Source organism: Equus asinus, chromosome 25 (genome assembly GCF_041296235.1).
Source record: "Equus asinus isolate D_3611 breed Donkey chromosome 25, EquAss-T2T_v2, whole genome shotgun sequence".
In the NCBI taxonomy this organism is placed as follows: Eukaryota; Metazoa; Chordata; class Mammalia; order Perissodactyla; family Equidae; genus Equus; species Equus asinus.
The window spans coordinates 53773490-53789062 of record NC_091814.1 but is presented as its reverse complement, the minus strand read 5'-3'; the positions used below and the strand labels follow the sequence as shown (position 1 = coordinate 53789062).

Below are 15573 nucleotides of genomic sequence, written 5' to 3'. Positions count from 1 at the left end.
GTCAAGAGATAAAGTGATCCTGGACTGGAAGTGCCCGGTGGAGGGGGCAGAGGCGCGGGTGTGGCCTTTCTGGAGGAAGGCACTTTGAACCTGCCTTCTCAGACTTCTCCAGGTTAGTTTTCCAAATATGAGTCTATCACCCAAAATTACAGAACCCAGGAAGGAACAAGCCACATCAGAGTTACAGCAAAACAACCAGCAACAGGTATAGAGCCCCCTCCCGACAAGGACTTCAGATTATTGGAATCCATCAGATTTACTCTTTTTCTTTTTTTTTTAAAGATTGGCACCTGAGCTACCAACTGTTGCCCATCTTTTTTTTCTATTGCTTTTTCTCCCCAAATCCCCCCAGTACATAGTTGTATATTTTAGTTATGGGTCCTTGTAGTTGTGGCATGTGGGACGCCACCTCAGCATGGCCTGATGAGTGGTGCCATGTCCGCACCCAGAATCTGAACCAGCAAAACCGTGGGCCGCTGGAGTGGAGCGTGCAAACTTAACCACTCGGCCACAGGGCGGCCCCAGATTTACTCTTTAAATTCATTTTAGAATGTTTTAATAATAAAAGAGTGGATTGAAAACGTGAGCAAGAAAGAAACTGTAAAAACGACCAGGCAGAATTGGCAAAGAAACAATCTCTAGAAAGGAAAAAAGTAGTCACTGAAATTTAGAAACTCAATGGACACGTTAAGTAGTAGATTAGGCACTTCTTGAAGAGTAAATTAATGATAGAGCTCGGAAATTAACCGGACGCAGTAGCAGTAGTTACAGATGAAAGAGAAGTTAGGAAGTGTGGGGTATAGAATGAGAAGGTGTAAAATGAATCTAGTTGGAGCTCCAGGGAGAGTAGAGAGTTCTCAGCTGTTATCAATTCAAATACATACTGACTGAGAATTTTTTAGAATTGACAAAAGGCCTGCTTTCTCAGCTTTACGAAGCACAATAAAACTCCAAGCAGAATAGATAAAACTTCTTTACCTGGATATATCATAGTCATAGTGCAGAAAATCAAATATGAAGAGAGTATCTTGATAGGGGACGGGAAGAATAGATAATTGCCTGTAAAAGAGCCACAGTTCACAGTACTCAGTAACAGCAATGGAGGCCTGAAGACGTTGAAATTATAAAACGTTCAGAGAAAGTAACTACCAACCTTAAAACTTTTACCCAGCTAAAATTTTATTCAAGAATACAGGTGAAATAACATTTTTGGACAAATAACTGAATTGGCTACCACCATACTTTCACTAAAGGAACTTTTAAAGGATCTACTTAAGAAAGAAGGAAATTGGACTCAGAAGAAAAGACTGAGATTGGTAACGCAGGTAAATTTAATTAAACTCTACACACCTATTTTAAGAACTCGGTACATAGTAAATGCTTGACTAACGGATAAACAGTTCATCAGTTTTCCTGAGATATTGTGCTTCCTTGTTCAACCATGGGAAAACAGAGGGATTGACTTCTTATCCAGAATTTTTCAGAGAGAAGCTGGAAGCTCAGCAGGACTGCCAACACAATTAGTGTTATTCTGCAGAGTCAAGGTGCACAGTCTTAGGCTGTGATTTGGAATAGCTAAATTTCTTCAAAGATTTATATCTGTAGGCTGCTGAGAACATTTTAATTTAGGTATTAACTAACCTTACCCCTATTTACCAAGATCCTAAATGTCAAGTCTTGATTTATAGTTTGGAATTTCTACTCAAAATGTTCTCAAATTTCACATCCCTTAATTAGAAGACAGTTCTAAATTTGTTCTTTCTAAGAACCCATGCTAACCTAAGGGAAACATTATAAACATAATAAATAAAATATAACTTGATACTCTTTATTTTTATTTTATCTTTTTCAGATTGGCACCTGAGCTAACAACTGTTGCCAATCTTTTTTTTTCTGCTTTTTCTCCCCAAATCCCCCCAGTACTTAGTTACATATTTTAGTTGTGGGTCCCTCTAGTTGTGGCCTGTGGAATGCCACCTCAGCATGGCCTGACAAGCGGTACCATGTCAGCGCCTAGGATCCGAACCAGCAAAACCCTGGGCCGCTGAAGCGGAGTGCGTTAACTTAACCGCTCAGCCACGGGGCCGGCCTGAGCTCTATGCTCTTTAAATGGCCAAGAACATCACAGCCCGGAAGCTGCTCATTCGCTCATATGGCCCTGACTTTAAAAAGGAAGTATTTGCTAGGCAATTTTTTTTTACCTGTTGAATTTCAGATATGCTGTTAGGAGTATACTTACAGTAGGATTTTCTTAGAAGGGCTGCCTTTATTCAAAATCAACAGACAAGTTCTCTGAGCATATATTCCTATCTTTTTTGGAAATAGTTTCTTTCAAGGAGTTTTATTGTGGACTTAAGTTGATGTCCCTGATCTAGTACTTATTGACTTCCTAGGCACCGTTCATTCAATTAACAAATATTTCTGAGTGCCTATCAGGTTCTGCCATGCGCTAAGGTTGCAGTAGTGAGCACGACTCCTAAGATGCCTGTGCTCAGGATGCTTGCCTTCCACTGGGGCAGATAAACATGTTTTAAAGTTATGAGAAGAACAGAGAGAGAGTAAAATAGCATGATGTGATAGTGACTGGGGAGGGGTGTTTTTTAGGTTGCATGAGGGGAAGGCCTCCCTGAGGAGATGACATTCAAGACTGGAATGGCAAGAAGTCACTTGGGCAGAAGTATCCTAGGCTGAAGGGACAAGAATTGCAAAGGCTGTGAGGCCTCTGTGAGCTTGGTGTACATTCCTGTGGTCGTGTAATTGCTGAGAGAGTATATTAATTTGGTGCTTTAACATGGCCTAACATTTGGTGGAAATTAATTTTGATTTTATGATGGTGTAAAAATCACACCAGATTCTGGTAAGTTAAATTCCTATCTTTCACTGACTCAGGTGTTGTAAGTGACCCTAATTTTTCGCTATTCTGTATTCAACCAGTGGAACTCAAACCCAGTTTAAAACATTTGGTTGGAGATGTTTGACTTATTTGCTGGCTTCTGGTTTGTTCTCATTTAAACAGTTTTTAGTGACCCCATTGTAATGTAAAAACATTAAACTATTTGCTAAACTTAGCTGAATTATGAATCTAGGTTTTTACATAAGGAGATGAGAGAAAATGACAAAGGATCGTTCTGTCTCAGATATGGAAGAAACTTTAAAGGCAGTATGCAAAACCCCAAATTGTTATAATATATTTTCAGTCTGTTTTTTTAGAACAAACATTTGGCATTTAGCATAAATTTTAGAACAAACATTTAGCATTATCTGTTTTTTTAGAATAAACTTTATTCCATAAATATCTAGTCATTTACAGGTTTTCTGCATAAATAAGAAATCCTTAAAACCGCATGAAAACTACATTTTCTCTTTTTGTGTTGAAATTTGCATATGTTTGTACCCTTTTATCAAAAAGTAAAAACATTTCTTAGCTTTTACTCAAATTATAGGTTTCTAATGCCTGTTCTAGCTTTTCAGTCTACTAGACTGAAGCTTTTCAAGCTCAGAATCACGTCTGATTCATCTTCCTGGCCCCGTGGAGCACAGTGCAGTTCCCTATACGTAATAATCCCTTAAAATCATTTGTTGAGAATGCATGAAGGAATAGGTGAACGCTTACTGTGAAGTTATCTTTGGAGAATAATTACCAATAAGTAGTATATTTAAAAAGATTGATGTAACATTGATCACTTCTTAAAGTGACTGTGTAAAGTTGTTGTTGGAAAATATTTATGGATTTCCGAAGGGAAGGTGGTCAGTGTGAAAAGCGCTCATATGCACTGAGAATCTGAAAATGGATCTGAATGTCAGCTGTCCCATCACTCTGAGTGTCCTGAAATAAATCATGCCACCTTGCACATAACTTCCTTGTTTGTATGATGAAGGGATAGGATTGACGCTTGCTAGCGTCTCTCTCTTCTCTAAAACTCTATGATTTTTATCCTTTGTTATTTGCAGGAACCAGGGGAGATAAAGGTTGCCTTTTATGTTAGATCTGATTCTAAATCTAACGATATAGGACAGCGGTGCTTAAACTGTTCTTGTAAAATGATGAGAGAGAACCCTGGAAAGGGTTCAATGGTAGTATGCACAAGCTGGTTCTGTTAGGATTAGTTGCACCACTTTTATTTTCTTTAATGGCCTGTACTCTTCATCTATCTATCTGTTTTCTCTTAGTATCGAGATTATTTTATTACAAACAAGTGTACAAACAAGATGTCTGGATGTTGATGGTCTCTAAGTATGAGGAGATTATATGGGGCGGTCTACAATACAGTACATTTTTTTAAAGGTTTTTTTTTTTCAGGGTGGGAGGAGGTGCTAGGTGCGTCTCTCTTTCGCTTTAAGCATAACATTCTCTTTTTATAGCATGTTAACCTATTGTTGAGGAAGTTTTCTAAAGTGAAAATAAAACTTGTTTAATAGCATATTCAACCTTCGAATAGCGAATTTTAATAGCCTCGTTTTGTCTACCAAATGGTCTGAGGTAGTGGAAGATTATTTGAGTGACATTACAATAGGTGCTTTCAGTTCTTCCTTCATAGTGGGCAAAATGAAGTCTGGCTGCCCTGCAGAAGAGCTGCTGGCTTGGCGCTCCTGAGAGCCGGCATTCCTGTTAATATACTGTCTTGTTTTCTTTCAAATTCACGTTAGAAAATTGTGTGTGTGTATACACACACATGCACGTACACCCACAAATATTTATCTTACCTTAATTCTCTCTTAGTGCTCCTAGACTGGGGAGAAAGAGCTCTTGAGGCTCCTTATAGGTAAAGTAGATTATGCTTGTTTTTCCTATCATCTTTTTAGTCTCTTTTATAATGTCTGTTATATAAAAAGGAGGAATGAGAGTATATAGACTGTATGCTAATTCAAGACAGGCTCTTGGTCTGATTTAGCTAAAATGTGCCCTATTTATTGATGCTCTTTCTAATAATTGACAACCATTCCTCGTTGCTTGGAGTTTTTATCTTGACTTTCCATTTTGAAAGTTATTGGCAGTTGTAATGAACATTGGGTTTACTGTCTGGAGCACTGAGTAAACAGGGTTAGTAGCTTTAGGATTTTCATCTAGGGCTTTAGAAATACTTGTCATCGTTCTCGTGGAGTATGAACATTACTTCAGAGGCCAAAATTGTAATAAAGATTTCTTTTTTCTTTTGAAAGATTGGCACCTGAGGTAACAGCTGTTGCCAATCTTCTTTTTTTTTTATTCTCCCCAAAGCCCCCTCAGTACAGAGTTGTAGATTCTACTCGTGAGTGCCTCTGACCGTGCTATGTGGGACGCCGCCTCAGCGTGGCCTGGTGAGCGGTGCCATGTCTGTGCCCGGGATCCGAACCGGCAAAACCCTGGGCCGCCGAAGCAGAGCACATTAACTTAACCACTTGGCCACGGGGCCGGCCCAAAATATTTCTTTTAATGGCCGTCTGCTGAGTCAGTTGTTTGATGTGTTAACCAGTAGTCCTTTTTCTCTACCAGGTTGACCAGGGAACCCTGTACGGGTCATTGTGAATTGTTTGTTGTGATGAGTGAGTTTGAATATTAAATAAGTTAGATCCTGTAATAGAGTATGTTCTGGAGCTACTGTTTTCTACTAAAGATAGTTCAAAAGGGGTCTCTAGTGGCCACCATAATTTAAAAAAATCTTTAACATTTTTATTTTGTCTCAAAACAAACTGTACAAGTATAAAGTTTTCTTTAGTTCGTGTATAATTACGTCATCAGTTGACAAAGATTCACCCTACTGAAGGAAATAGGTTATTGGGTGAGACTCAGAGCAAGGATGGCATTTTGGAAGTTCATCCAATTAGTCTTTTTGCATTCAGGTAAAATGAGGCTGAAAGTCAGGCCAAATGGAAAGATAGAAAGAATCCAGTTTTCTAGTATTTCTAGGCAACCTAAGCCTTGCATTTGAAAAATCTTTTTTTCTGTTTGCCTGTTCTGTCTTAATTACAGAACTTTCTCATATTGTAACAAACCCTTATCTTTAAACCCAGTATTGTCATGCCTGCCTAAATAATTCTTGCTTGTTTTGAACCTTCCTGTATGTTTCTGCTGAACTTAGTTTTAAGACACTGTGGTTCATCTCAGCCCTTCATTTTCTGAAGCAGAAAAACTTCTGTGGACAGGTTCCTGGCAACAAGGTAATGAAAACTGATCGCATGGCATTGATCTCCTTCAGTTACACTGATTTGAGTAAGAAAGTATTTGGTCATAGTCTTGGGAACCAAATACATTAAGAAAGTAAAGAATTCAGCTAAAAAAATGTTTAATCAAAAGAGAAACTTTACAGAAACTGTTATGTATCCATTGGAAAAAAATGAAACAGGAGAAATGAATATGCTAAATATTAATCAGTTTGGTATAAACCTACTAGCCCCCTTTTTCTGTGTACATGCATATGTCTATAGGTATAGAAAAAAGTGGAATCATACCTATAACTCATCCAACATATTCCTATTATGTGCAAAAACTGTACTGTGAAATATGGGGCCTCTTCAAACTTTGACTTATTATGAAGGCTGATTTTTGGAAAATTACAAGCTAGAAATGTTGGTGTACGTATGCAAGTATATAACTAAATTGGTATGCAGGAAAGAATAGTTGAGACTGAAAAACCATAACTTAATATCGATTGTGTGCAAATAACAAGACCACACTTCGGAAATTCCAACTTGTTTCTTAATGTGCACGTACAATAGAAGTTTTACAAAGTTGCTGAACGTTATGTGGCAGCCATATTTTTTACCAGAAAACAGAAATAATCCTTAGTAAACACTGATACCTCTCATTTTAATTTATGAACACCAAATTGGTAACTTTTAATAATTCGCATTATGTTATTGGTAGGTTGCTTTCAACTTCAGGTAATAGAAACTGAAACTAGCTTAAAAACAAGGGAAGTGACTTGGCTCACATGATTGAGAGACCAGAAGCTTCAGGGACAACAGGACTGGGCTCTACGTGTTGCCTTGCCCTCGGGTTCTTTCCCTCGTGGTCACAAAATAACTGCCAGCAGCAGGCAGGGAAATACACTTCCTTGTTCATGTCCAGAGAAAGGAGAGTAGCCACTTACTGTTCTCTGTTAAAAGTAAGAATAACTGTCCCGGAAAGGTCGAGGAGCTTTTTCCTTGATTTCATTGGCCAGAATTGAATAAAATGCTGGGTTCCAGTCCATTTCTGAACAACTCACTAGCTACTGGGATGGGATTAATTATTCAGGTCCTTCCCTTGAGCTGAGGTCATCTGCTAAATGTCATTACCCTTACCCAAGGGGGGAGAGTTGGAATGGCAACCAGCATGCACTACTAGTTTGTAGCCCACGGTCAAACATCAAAATCAACAGAATTAGCGTTTTTGGATCAGTTCTGGCCCACTAGTGGCACAAAGATAATACTTTGGCAATCGCTGGTGTAGTGAAAAGTGGACTAAGGATGGTCCCTGAGGACAACCAACATTTAACAAACAGAGAAAGAGGAGCCTGTGACTCGGTTTCCTACTTAAATTTATTCTATCTTGCTGCTTTGACCTGCAATAAGACAATAGAGATGACCCTAGGGTTTATTTCTTTTACATTTCTTTTTCCAAAAGAATAGAGTAATTGCTGGAAATACATTAAGCTTAGAAATTGAGATTTGAATTTACTCCTTAAGCAAAAATGTTCCTTGAACATTTAAGTGAAAATGTTCCTATAATTAAAGCATTTTCTAATTTAAGAAAATGACAAGCAGAAGAAAAGTCAAATATATGTTCTTTTCTGTTTCCTGCCTTGTATATAAAGTCAAAAATCTGCCCTTTGAGTAAGTTTCATCATATTTCTTATCATAAAACAGATTGCAAAATAATCCTGGGAATAAGTAAATAAACACTTCTTTTGAATTTCATGGATTTTTTTTTTATTAGACTGGTCTTCAATTCACTTAAAATGTAATTTTAAAAGTACGTTTTGCAGGTATAATACTGAATGTACTTAGCAATTTATTTTTAACTATGAGCTTCAGAAAACTGTTCAGTTCCCTTGAATTCATCAGTTCTAACCACATATGGCATGCTTGGATTAGCCAGTGGTTTTTCTCCATTATCTCTCTCTGTTCATCTCTGGTCACTTTAATGTCACTGGCTTAGCTCTTTCTTTAAAGTGCTGCCCTTTTTCTTAAAGGAAATAGAGAAGGAATTGTAAATTGATGTACTACTGAAATTAAGGGAAAAGTGAAAAGTGTATTTTGTAATACATGAAGGCGACATCTAATCCTGAAAGAATTATTTCCTTGTTATAAAGGAATAAATGGTTAGGTTTGCTGCCCTGTGTCTGAAGACCTTGGTGACTAGAAATGGATTGTGATTGGTAAGGGGCTATGAATGGTAGCGGATTGAGTTCCTATGTGCAAGGATCCTCCTCTCTGTGAGGAATCACGAACAGACACTTGATTTTCTCTTTAGAGCTCGTCATGATGAACCACTGCTAATCTCTGCGTGCCTTTCAGACAGTGAGATACTAGCTAACAGACTCAATCCAGGAGGCCAGTGAGTTCTGTACATTTTGGTTTGTGTGCCTCCCTTAGTTCCAAGGAGTGAGAGAAAGCATTGCGTTTGCTGTTTCAGATCTCAGTCTCCTCTGAAGTCTGACACCGTAAATCAGTGCTTCTCAAACTTTTATGTGCATCAGAATCTTTGGGAGGGTTTGTTGAAAGCACAGATTGCCGGGCTTCCCACCCGCGGTGTCTGACTCAGTAGGTCTGGGGTGGGCCCGAGGATTGACATTTCTGGTAAATTCCCAGGTGATGCTGATGATGCTGATCCACCTACTGCTCTTTTAGAATCACTGATATAAAAACATTCTCTTTTAATCAAACCAGTGAACTGTCATTGAATTTATTTAAGGAAAAGATGCACGGTATTTACTACTATTTAGATTAGATTTTATATTGTTTCTCTCCCTCTGGATGTTGGTTATTACATTAAGTGACCCACAGGGAATACTCTCTTAAAATATTACATTTCTTTAGTAAAAGAATGGTTACCATTTGGTTTTTGGCATCTTGTAACTTTTCACAGACACATTAATTAGTGCTGCTAGGCGGAAAGCCGCTTTTGGACTAGAAGAAATTACTTTGTGTTATTTTGCTGGATGTTTCAAGCAAAGATGGAATTTTTTTGTATTTGTTCTTTACTAAGATACCACAATTGTTATGCCACTCAATAAGCATTGAAACTTTTTCAAGCAGTCTGAGGCCAGTACAACCTTGTTGCCATTGCCAGCTGTGCATGTTTCTGCGGAAACTCAGTAGGGTCTAACAGGATTACTGTTGTAAGGCCCACACCTGGCTTATTTGCATCCAGTTTAAGTTGGGGAAATGTCAGAAGAGTAAAAGGTCTGTAGATGTGCCGGCTGACAGCTAGAAAGAGCTTGTCAGTTTGTAGCCATCATATTGGTCTAAAGGAAGAAGGGTGGGTGGGTTTTCCTTGTTCACTACAGTTTCTGCTCTGGAGGCATTTGGTGGGTGTGCTAAAGTTATTTGTTTTGTGTATTTATTTGTCTCAGTGCATTTTCTGGGTTTTTTTTTTTTTTTGCTTTTTGTTTTGGGTATATCCTCTTACAATTTAATGATTTTTAAAATTTTCTTAACATAGTAATATGCATTAGCATACATTAGCAATGATAATTGTATAGTAGTTTAATAGAGAAAGTATATAAAGTGCATACAGATTGGACATTTTTTTCCCAAGAGAGAAAGAATTCAGTTTCTTTCTTTTCAGTTGTAATAAAATGTCTTAGTAAACTTTTGACCATGTTGGAGAATTATGGCAGAATTTTATGTTGATCTCTACTTTCAAGTATTATAAGCTGCTCTGATCCCCTTCTCTCACAAAAATAACTCCATTTTAAGAAGGCAGTTTAAACTATTTACATATTTGATTTTTGTTTGCACTATTGCACTTAAACTCTTGGTTCAGTGTTTCATGAAATAGGAACATCACTGAACGTGTAGAAAAAAATTACATGGGCTAGTTCCGTGAGCACTGAGTAAAGTAAAATAGAACTTAGATGGTTTCATTAATTAGTTATGCTACACCATCACTTATACTAATTTATACCCGTTATACTAATTAGTGATGCTGATTCAAACCCAGCTCTCTAGGACAGGTGATAACGGCAAATGAGAGTGCGGGCGCCAACTCCTCTCCATGGGTGCGGCTGCTCGGACTCTGCGTTTGGGGTTCTGAGGCCCTGGGGCAGAGTGTGGTGGTCAGCCGGTGACGGTGAACTTCCACCCCTGTGTGCCAAGTGTTGACCTTTCTAGTTTTCTAAAGACAAAATGTAATCTTGTGCCTTGTTTTCAGAATACTTTACAGTGGTAGCAACCTATATCACTCAATCTATATCTGTCATCTTTGTGTATATATATATAAAACTAATTGAAGTAGGTACTTGTAAATTTGGAGGAAGGTTAATGTTGGATTTGGGAGTTGGGTTTTTTTTTTTTTATGTTAGTGAAATATTCCCTTTTGAAAAAGTACCAAGTGGGTGTTTGATTCAGCTTCATGAAAGAATAGCTCCTGGTAGCACGTGTTCTCAGAACTTTCTGATTTACCTCTGCGTCCCTGCAGTGAGGGCGGGTGCTAGCGTCTGTTTTGTAGATGAGAAAATAGGCACCAGAGAGCTGCCTGCCTGTGGCAGCCTAACAGACCTTGATGGGTAGTCCAGAGTTCCCCACTGAGCACAGTTGTCCCCCTTAGAGTGTTAGGTTATTTTACACAGCTTACTCAGTCTTGCCTTTCTCTCTTTTTGTATTCATAGACTGGAAAAGTAAGAAGAGCTTTCCTGCCTTTTTAATTACCAAACTTCCCTCAGTTTTCAATGAATCAATTCAAAGAAAGAATGCAGTCTTTCTATACCTGGTAAATATTTTCTGCTAATAAAAGCTGTTAATTTGGTAGCCTCTGATAAATCCAGGTGTTATGATGATTGCCTTTAATTTTGTGGAATGACTGTAAAAATGACATCAAATATATATATTTCATTTTTAACTCTGAAATGTGTTTGGTATCGATTGATATGATGGAGTGATGCTTGGAATGCCTGGGCCCTAGCCAGCAATGGAAAATAGTTTAGGATTGGCCCATACTTAGATTAGGTTCTGGTTTCTTTTTTTGAAAAAGTTGTGAAATCAATGCAAATAGGATACACAGTATCATCTTTATTCTGTGATAATATAACATTACCAATAATCATTGTATGATAGTTTAATAAAGTACTTTGTAAATAATAGTTATATAGGATTAATCTAGTAATCAGAATATTATAACCTACGTTTTAGCATTTTACAAATGACCTAAGTGAAGAATAGAGCTAGCAAGTAAGTTGCCTAAGGAAGTTCAGCTAGCCAGTGTAGAGATGAGATCAGAATCTATGTATTTTGGCTCCTAGTGCCTTTTTAAAATTTTTATTTTTTAAATACCTTAAATATAAATTAACATGCCTTAAATATAAATTAACAAACCATAGTGACACTTCATGTGGATTTCCTTTTGTATAACTTAAAATATTAATGTGGGAACAGAGAAGGCAAAATGGTTTTATTTGTTCTGTGTAAAATATTTTATCTATCTTTACCGTTAATTTGCTACTAGGTGCCATTGAAGCTTTTAGATACATTTTATTTAAGTTTTAGGAGAACCCTTGGGAGTATTATTGTGCCTGTTTTATGGATGATGAAACTGAGGCTTAGAAAGAGAGTCATATAGCTTTTAGAATGTAAGAACTGGAGTTTAAAACCAGTTCTGTCTCATTTCAAAGCCCATTGCTAAACTGTGTGAAGCTTGTTTATTTTTGGAATTAAAATTTAATCATAAACCAACCCATCCCATGTTAACTGATACTGATTATGGAATAATTTCCTCTCTTAATCACTCATCCAAAAATCTGAGCATTTTAGAGACATATTGAGGTGGTGTGGAGAGACCATATCTTCCTCCGTAATGATTTTAGCTATAGGAAGCATGTTAGCTATTTTTATAATGTAATTTAAAGATATAGGTCTTAAATTCCCTTTAAAAAAGTGTTTATAAAATATTTGTACATTATAGACATGTTTAAACTAGAGTAAACTAATTTGAGCAAGTCCAAAGGTATATTTAGTATTACTGAACGTTTGTCTCCATGTTTTTATTTTTTATAGTTGATCATCAAACAATGATTATTTCCTAAAGTATTTTAAAAACAGACCTTTCAAAATTAGTTGACACTTTTAATGAAAAAAATTGATGTTACAGCAAAGAGCACTGAAAAATTAGTACAACATTTCAAGCATCTGGCTTGGGGATAAATAAAAGCTTATTATCTTACAGGAAATTTTAATGTTGAAAGTATAAAGAAAATTTCATCTTTAGTAAAATACCCAGAATATCTGAATTTGCCTAGACCAGGAGAATCTTTGCCTTGAAACCTGACTCATCCGCTGAGATTTATCTTTCCCCAGGAATCTCCCATTAAATTACCACCACTGCCTGGCTGGCCAAAAGAGTATGTAGGCAATGAGATAGTAAAAGTACATTTTGTAGTAGCTCAGGTCACGTGGCTGTTTTATTCCTAGTTGTGTGGAGATCTTATAGCACAGAATTGTAATTCATCTGCATTTCAATCTATACTGTTCAAAATGAGGAATAGTGTATATTAGATTGCCTGATACCTTTCTGTTTTGAGGATTCATATGTTAGGATTCTATAAAAGGTAAGATACATTGACAGATTGTATTTTTTTAGTTAAATTCTTTCTAACTGGAGCTTGCAAAGATGATATGAAATGTATTGATACTATCTGACATGATCGTAAGATTACAAAGTTGCTTGACTACTCTAAGTATCGCTTGCAGCTACTCATCCTCCTCTGAGTAGAAGGGGAAGGGTTGGGGCAGGGCTGGGGCAGCTCACGTTTATTGTTTCCCTCCTCTACTGGGCGTATGCTAGGCGCAGCCATATAGATGCTTTCATTTTTAATATACGGGGAACTGTAGAAGGACAGGAAGTAGAGCAGAGAGGAAAGCATTGTGTACAAAATTATGCCTTGTCTTTTGTTTGGATGGTCAACCTGTTAGCCTTCCATATTCTTTCATCATCTGCTAAGTGCTTTTTTTTAGTTAAAAAAAGAGGGTGGGTGGCAAAAGGAAAGTCTCAGAGGTGATGGGTATAGTTTATGGCCTTGATTGTGGTCTCATGGGTGTGTACTTATCTCCAAATTTATCAAGTTGTATATATTAAATATGTACAGCTTTTCATATGTCAATCATACCCCCATAAAGTGATTTTTTAAAAAATGTTCAAAAGAGATAATTTATACTTCTTAAGAAATCTAATTTAAGGATTAAAACATGAGAAGAAAATGAGAAAAAGGAAACCAACTTGTACTTCAGCCATCTTCAGATAGTCCTAACATTATTAATACTCTGTTCTTACCATGTATAGTAACGATGATTTCCTGGCCTATGAATTAAAAGTCAGTTAAAAAACATGGAGATATTCAAGAATGTCACTTAAAATTTTTTATCATAATAGAAAAATCTTGACAGTACTGTTTATTAAATATCAAGAGATTATAATAATACCATTATCATTTTTATAATTCCTGATTATTTCTGAAATAACTTATATTCTCATTTTAATTTAAAAACAACCTTGGGAGGCTGGCCCCGTGGCCGAGTGATTAAGTTCGCACTCCGCTTCAGTGGCCCAGGGTTTCGCTGGTTTGAATCCTGGGCACGGACATGGCACCGCTCATCAGGCCATGCTGAGGCAGCGTCCCACATGCCACAACTAGAAGGACCTAGAACTAAAAATATACAACTATGTACTGGGAGGCTTTGGGGAGAAAAAGGAAAAATAAAATCTTTAAAGAAAAAAAAACAACCTTGGGGAACAGCATATTTTCCCCATTTTTCAATGAGAAACTTAAGGTTCAGATGTTGTGTTAGTTTCCTAGGGCTGCCAAACAAAGTACCACAACCTGGCTGGCTTAAGCAACAGAAATGTATTGTCATAGTTCTGGAAGTTAGAAATTTGAGATTGAGGTGTTAAGGGGGTTGATCTCTTCTGAAAGCTCTGAGGGAGAATCTGTCCCATGCTACTCTTCTCCTCTTCCCTCTATATGTGTTTGTCTCTGTGTCCAAATTTCCCCATTTTATAAGGACAGCAGTGGTATTGGACTGGGGTCCATCCTCATGACCTCATCTTAACTTGATCATCTGCAAACACCCTCTTTCCAGTAAGGTCACATTCATAGGTACTGGGGTTAAACCTTCCACGTCTTTTTGGGGGACACAGGTCATGGCAGATATTAAGTCCTTTGCTCAAGTTCTCTTAAGTAGGAAAGTTAGACACATCACATTCTACTGCCACTAAAATAGTTTTAAAAGAACAGACGGTATATCTATAATACCACATTAAAAATTCATTTTCTAATATTGTCTTATGTCTGGGTAGATTTTATTTAATATTAACTGAGTCTCTAAAATGTTTACGAGAATTTTTGGTTGTAAATGGGTTTCAAGCTCTTTTTCTTTCTTTGGATAATAAATAAGTGATATGACACCAATTATGGAAAGCTGTTCAGCACTTAGTGCTGAGATCTGAATTCCAGTAATGCAATGCAGGTCTTTAAAATGTGGACTCTTCCTCCATAGCTTGAGATGTTTATCAAAATACTGTTTAAATTATTTCAAGTGAGCTCTGATGGCAGATTATCCGTGCGTTTCATAATTCTGTAAGACTTGTAGTGTTGCCAGCGATCATATGTGTCCTGTAATCAAAGACTTCTGAGGTATGAGGAGAGCAAGTTTCCCCTAGGATAACCAAAAAACACTGTATGGTGGCTTGCTGATCTGGGGTTTTTTTTCTTTTCTTTCTTTGCTGTTTTTTTCTTAATTTCATACTACAGAAAAGTTGCAAGAATAATACAAATAGCTTTTTCCCTGAATCTTTTGAGAGTAAGTCGCTAATTTGATGCTCCATCACTCCCAAATACTGGAGCGTATAATTCCTAGAAATAAGGACTTTCTTCTCCATAGCCACAATACAAACATAAAACTCAGGAAGTTAACAGTGATACGTTACTATCAGCTAATCCAAAGACCCTATTCAAACTTTGCTAGTTTTGTCAAAAATGTCCTTCATAGGGGCCGGCCCCGTGGCTGAGTGGTTAAGTTCGTGCTCTGCTTTGGCGGCCCAGGGTTTCCCTGGTTTGGATCCTGGGCGAGGACATGGCGCCGCTTGTCCAGCCACGCTGGGGTGGCTCCCACCTGCCACAACTGGAAGGACCCACAACTAAAAAGAAAAATACACAACTATGTACCAGGGGGCTTTGGGGAGAAAAAGGAAAAAATAAAATCTTAAAAAAAAAAAAAGTCCTTCATAGCAAAAGAATCCAATCCAGGATCATACATTGCACTTAGTTGTCATAGCTCTTTAGTATTTTTCAATCTGGAATAGTTCTTTAGTCTTTCCTTGATTTTCAGGGTTGTGACACTTTGGAACAATGCATTTTATAGAATGTCTTTGAATTTGGGTTTATCTGAGAGTTCCTCAAG

General features: G+C 37.3%; 1 protein-coding gene across 3 annotated transcripts in view; it reads left to right on the top strand.

Moving 5' to 3' along the window:
• Positions 1-15573, top strand: part of POU2F1 (POU class 2 homeobox 1) — a 165366-nt gene that overhangs the window by 62587 nt on the left and 87206 nt on the right. The window contains exon 2 of one of the 3 annotated variants that reach the window (XM_044757630.2): positions 10794-10894. The exons of the other annotated variants lie outside the window; for them this stretch is intronic. The gene's annotated coding sequence lies outside the window, so the exon portion shown is untranslated. The remainder of the gene's footprint in view (positions 1-10793; positions 10895-15573) is intronic. 3 annotated transcript variants of the gene reach the window in all.